Source organism: Mastomys coucha, unplaced genomic scaffold, assembly GCF_008632895.1.
Source record: "Mastomys coucha isolate ucsf_1 unplaced genomic scaffold, UCSF_Mcou_1 pScaffold12, whole genome shotgun sequence".
Taxonomy (NCBI): Eukaryota; Metazoa; Chordata; class Mammalia; order Rodentia; family Muridae; genus Mastomys; species Mastomys coucha.
This window is the reverse complement of record NW_022196894.1, coordinates 41,434,753-41,441,311: the sequence shown is the minus strand read 5'-3', so window position 1 is coordinate 41,441,311 and position 6,559 is coordinate 41,434,753.

Genomic DNA, 6,559 nt, shown 5'->3' with positions numbered 1-6,559 from the left:
TTTTGGCTTTTTGCAGACAGGGCTTCTCTGTAGCCTTGGCTGTCCTGGAACTCACTCTGTAGAGCAAGCTGGCCTTGAACTCAGAAATCAGCCTGCCTCTGCCTCTCAAGTGCTGGGATTAAAGGCATGTACCACTACCACCCAGCTATGTTCAACTTTAAGGCTGTTTTTTGTAACTATTGAGATAATGATGTGATTTGTGTATTTTAAGCCATATTTGCATCTGTGAGATGAAACAAACTCGTATCATACTATATTGTATTTCCAATTGTTCTTGAATTTGATTTGTGAGTATTTTATTGAGAACTTTTATGAATATCTTTATCTAGAAAATTATTCTATGATGTTTTGGTAGTTGTTGTAGCCTCATCTGTTTTGGTTATCAGAGTTCTGGCTTCATTTATAGAATCAGTTTTGTAGCATTCCTTTCTTTTGTGGAAGTTTGGAAGGTATTGGTGTTATCTCTTCATCAAAGCTTTGGCAGGACTCAGCAACAAATCTATCTAGTCTGTCTTTTTCTTGTGGGCAGACATTTTTATTTTATTGCTTTGCTCTCATTGCTTGTTATAGATTGATAAGTTGTTTATATCTTCATGACTTAGTATGTTACAGTTTTATAAAAATATAAACTTTTTTTCTAGATTGTCCCATGTTTTGGAATACATACATGCATGCACACACATACACACACAACCATGACCAACATCAAAATAACAGGAATTGACAATCACTGGTCATTAATATCTCTCAACATCAATGGACTTGTTTCTCCAATAAAAAGACATAGGCTAACAGAATGATTACAAAAGAGAATCTAACATTCTGTCGCATACAAGAATCACACCTCAACATTAAAAAAATGGACATTACCTCAGAGTAAAGGGCTGGAAAGCTGGGCAGTGGTGGCACATGCCTTTAATCCCAGCACTTAGGAGGCAGAGGCCAGTGGATTCCTGAGTTTGAGGCCAGCCTGGTCTACAGAGTGAGTTCCAGGACAGCCGGGGCTGTACAGAGAAACCCTGTCTCGAAAAACAAAAAAACAAAAAAAAAGGGGGGGACTGGAAAAAGGTTTTCTAAGCAAATGGACCCAAGAAGAAAGCAGGAATAGCCATTGTAATCTAATAAAATAGACTTTCAACAAAAACTAATTAAAAGAGATGGGGAAGGGCCCTTCATACTCACCACAGGAAAAGCCCACCAAGATGACATCTCAGTTATGAAAATCTATGCCCCAAGTGCAAGGACACCCACATTTTTAAAAGAAATATTAATAAAGCTTAAATCATACATTAATATTGGGAGACGTCAACGCCCCACTCTAACCAATGGAGAAGTCTTCCAGACAGAAACTAAACACAGAATAGTGGAAATAAAAGATATGATTACTCAAATAGACCCAACATATCTGTAGAACATTTCACCCAAACACAAAAGAATATACTTTCTTCTTGACATCTCACAAAACCTTTTTCAAAGTTGACCATATACTTGATCACAAAGTAAGTCTCAACAGATACAAGAAAATTGAAATAACCCCCTGTATCTTACTTACCAGACCACCATGGATTGATGCTGGAATTTAACAACATACTAATGGAAACTGAACTCTCTAATCAATGATCTTTGGCTTAAGTTAGAAATAAAGAAATTAAGACTTTTCTAGAATTCAATGAAAATGAATGCACAACATATCCAAACTTAAGGAACATAATGAATTAGTGCTAGGAAGAATGCTCATAGCATTAAGTGCCTTCATAAAGAAATTGGTGAGATCTTATACTAGTGACTTAACTGCACATCTGAACGCTCTAGGAAAAAAAAAAAAAGAAGAAGAAGAAGAAGAAGCAGAAAGCAGACTCAGGAGTATCCAGGAGGAAATACTCAAACTCAAGGATGACATCAATAAAATAAAAACAAAGAGGGCAAAGAATCAGTGAGACAAAGAGTTGATTCTTAGAGAAAAATCAACAAAACAAACAAATCTTTAGCCAAACTAACTAAAAGGCAGAGAGAGAATACCCAAATTAACAAAATCAGAAATGTAAAGGGAGACATAACAACAGACAGTGAAGAAATTCAAAACATCATTAGGTCCTGTTCTCCAAAAAATTAGAATTTCTAAAGGAAATGAAAGATACCACTTACCAAAGTTAAATCAAGATAAGATATGCAATATAAATAGACCTATAACTCCTAGGGAAATAGAAGAAGTCATTAGAAGTCTCCCAACCAAAATAAGTCCAGGGCCAAATAATTTTAGTGCAAAATTCTATCAGACTTTCAAAGAAGTGCTAATACCAGTACTCCTTAAATTATTTTACAAAATAGAAGCAGAAGGAACATTGTCAAATTCATTTTATGAGATTACAGTCACCCTGATACCTAAGCCACACACAGACTCAACAAAGACCAATTTCCCTCATGGACATTGATGCAAAAATGCTCAACAAAATACCCACAAACTGAAACTAAGAACACATTAAAAAAAAAATATTCAAGGGCTGGCGAGATGGCTCAGCAGGTAAGAGCACTGATTGCTTTTCTGAAGGTCCTAGTTCAGATCCCAGCAATCACATGGTGGCTCACAACCACCCGTAATGAGGTCTGACACCCTCTTTTGGTGTGTCTGAAGACAGTGCATATTATGCCAGAGTGAGCGGGGCCATCCTGAGTTCAATTATCAGCAGCCACATGATGGCTCACAGCCATCTGTATAGCTAAAGTGTACTCACACACATAACATAAATAAATAAATCTTAAAAAAAAAGAAAAAAAATATTCCAAGTTGGTTTCATCCCAGAGATGCAGTGATGGTTCAACATACAAAAATCCATCAATGTAATCTAACATATAAACAAACTACATTTTAAAAACCACATGATCATCTCATTAGATGCTGCAAAAGCCAATACCCCTTCTTGATAAAAAGTCTTGGAGAAAGCAGGGATATACCTAATCACAATAAAGGCAATATATAGCAAGCTGATAGCCAACATCAAATTTAATGGAGAGAAAAATTAAAGCAATTCCACTAAAATCAGGGACAAAACAAGGCTGCCCACTCTATATCTATTCAATATAGAACTTGAATTTCTAGCTAGAGCAATAAGACAACTAAAGGAGATCAAGGCATACAAACGAAAAGTAAGAAGTCAAAGTTCTGCTATTTGCAGATGATATGATACTATATGTAAGTGACCCCAAAAATTCTATCAGGAAACTCCCAGAGGTGATAAATACCTTCAGCAAAGTGGCTGGATACAAAATTTATTTCCAAAAAATTAGTAGCCCTACTATATCCAAATGATAAATGGGTTGAGAAAGAAATTAGGGAAATAACACTCTTCACGATAGCTACAAATAATATAAAATATCTTGGTATAACTATAACCAAGTAAGTGAAAGACATGTATGACAAGAACTTCAAGGCTTTGACGAAAGAAATTGAAGAAGATACCAGAAGATGGAAAGTCCTCGCCATGCTCATGGATAGGTAGGATTAACATAGTAAAAATGGTATGTGTGTTGGTGGGGGGTATGGAGGTTGTGATACCCTGAGGGGGGCTTCCCCTTCTCAAGAGAAGAGGAAGGTGGAATGGGGGAAGGACTTTCGTGAGGTGGTAGTGGGAGGAGAGGAAGGATTGAAATGACAACTTGATAGGATCTAGACCCACAGAGGAGACAAAAGTCTCTAGGTGTGTGTGTATGTGGGCAGCCCCATTCCCCAGGCTGAGATCATGGACTGAATAAAAAGGAGAAAGGAAGCTGTGCATCAGAATTCACTTCTCTCTGCTTCCTGACTACAGATGCAGTGTGAGTACCTCCCTGCACTCACCACTGTGCCTTCCTCACCATGACAGACATATAGCCTCAACCTGAGCTAGAATAAACCTTCCTTAAGTTTCTTGTCAGGTAGTTTGTCATAACAATGAAAAGAGTGACTGGAAGCCCTAGAAAGCAAAAAGAGAAGGTCAACACCCCCTAACATATCAAAGCAATGGGGCTGACAGTGGATCAGGAAAGAAATATTGGTGCTTCTTAATTACAGGGGAAGTTCTGCAAATTCAGTCTTAAAAGGAGAGGTGATTATTAAAGCTGCACTGAGATGCCCTCATCCCATCCAAAAAGTTTTGATAATGAAGTCTATTGGTGGGGCTGTGAAAAAACAAATGCTGTGTGTGTTGATAGTGGGGCAAAATGACACAACTTCTTCAGAGAGAAACTCATTGGCATCTTCTAAGACTACAGCAGTGTTTAGCCTTTAACCAGAAATCCCATTTCTGCAACTTTAATGAAGCAAATACAAAAATACAAAATGATGCATTGTAAGCTTAGATTTTTTAAAAACTACTCTTTTAATAAAAGTTTTCAAATGCTTCAGCCCTACTCCTCCCAGCCCACCATCCAAAGGTAAGGGAGAAAAGGCAGTAAATAGGACAAGGGGATGTGGACCTGTTTAGATGTAGTTCTTTGAGGCAATTCCAATCTCTGTTTGTCAGGATACCAGCAGTCCAGTTCAGTAGTCAGGATAACAAACATGAATCAGCAGTGGTTGCACAATGCAGCAGAAACAGCCAGACATCAGAATCAGCCAAGATGCCAGAAGAAGTACTCTGCCACAAAGATCAGTGGAGAGGTAAGATCAACCAAGTGTTGCAGATCTAGCACTGTCCATTGTAAGTGCACTATTTATACTCTCTTCAAATACCACATGTCCTCCCATGAGTCTTGCTTTAGCAAAACACCAGGTGAGTCTGCATCTGCATCACCTGACATATCCAGAAATTTCCACTTCAACACATGACCAAAATTACACTTTAGAGCATTATGTATACCAGTGATAAAAAGAAAATGATTGCAGTATCTATTAATAGAGGACTGGTTGAGTAGAATAGAAATATCATATAATGGAAAACTAGACCACTTTAAAAAATATTAGGTTGATGGGACTGGACAGATGGCTCAGTGGTTAAGATCTAGAGGATCTGCCGGGCAGTGGTGGCACACACCTTTAATCCCAGCACTTGGGAGGCAGAGGCAGGTAGATTTCTGAGTTTGAGGCCAGCCTGGTCTACAGAGTGAGCTCCAGGACAGCTAGGGCTACACAGAGAAACCCTGTCTCAAAAAACCAAAAAAAAAAAAAACCAAAAAAAAAAAAAAAGGATCTAGAGGATCTGAGTTTGATTCTCAGTGCCCACATGGTAGCTTACAACTGTCCTTAACTTGAGTTCCAGGGGACCTAACTCCCTGTCCTGGCCTCCATTGGCATCAGGCATGCAAATGAAGCACAGATATACATAAAAGCAAAACACCATGCACATAAAATCAAAATGAAATTGGTATATATCATCAGGCGTGGTGGCATATAGCTTTAGTCCCAGCACTCAAAAGGCGAAGCAGGTGCATTCCTATCAGTCCAAGGCCAGCCTGATCTAAAAATACAAAGTATCTTAGTCAGGGTCTCCATTCCTGTACAAACATCACGACAAGAAGAAGTTGGGGAGGAAAGGGTTTATTTAGCTTACTTCCACATTGCTGTTGATCACCAAAGGAAGTCAGGACTGGAACTCAAGCAGGTCAGGAAGCAGGAGCTGACGCAGAGACCATGGAGAGGTGTTTCTTACTGGTTTGCTTTTTCTGGCTTGTTCAGCATGCTCTCTTATAGAACCCAAGACTTCCAGCCCAGGGATGGCACCACCCACAAGGGGCCCTACCCCCTTGATCACTAATTGAGAAAATGCCCCACAGCTGGATCTCATAGAGGCACTTCCCCAACTGAAACTCCCTTCTCTGTGATAACTCCAGCCTGTGTCAAGTTGGCACACAAAACCAGCCAGTACACAAAGCAAGAAAAGAGAAAATGAAACAAAAATTAGGTTGAGCCCAGTGTTTTATTCAGAATGAGTTCTATAAAACTGCATTAAAAGAAAAATGAGGTGAGACCATTGCGGGAACAAAGAAAGGGAGCAAAAGATTTAAGTATGTATTTGCCTCTATGTGAGACCTTGTAAAACCTGTAAGACATAACCAGAAATTATTTTACACAATTTAATTAAAATATTAGAGGACAAAAGGGTGAAGAAGGAAAAGAGAAACTTGGTTAAAAGTATAATACCTACATGTAACTATTGTACATATTCAAAAATATATGTTGTTGTGGGCTGAATGTTTGTGTCCAGCCAAAGTTCATGAGGGAACCTCAGCATGTAGGTGTGAAGAAGTGGGATCTCTGGGGAAGGGCCTGATGAGAATAAAGCCTTCAGAAAGTCTTTGACTTTTACTATAGAGGTGCCCCCTAGGAATGATTTGACAAATAGCCAAGTTAGATTGGACATTGTTTCCTGGCCTCCACCAATGTTCCAACATTCTAGTCAGTGCTGAGCTGACCCTGGGCTTGAAATTTCATAAAGAATATTACCTATTCAGATGAAATGCCTCCAGTGTTGTAAGAGAGATAGTGAAAGAAATCAGGCATTGCAGTTTACTGAATAAGAGTTAATAATCTCAGGGCAAGTTCAACAAAGTAAACTTAGAATTCTCATTACAGTCATGTATGGCA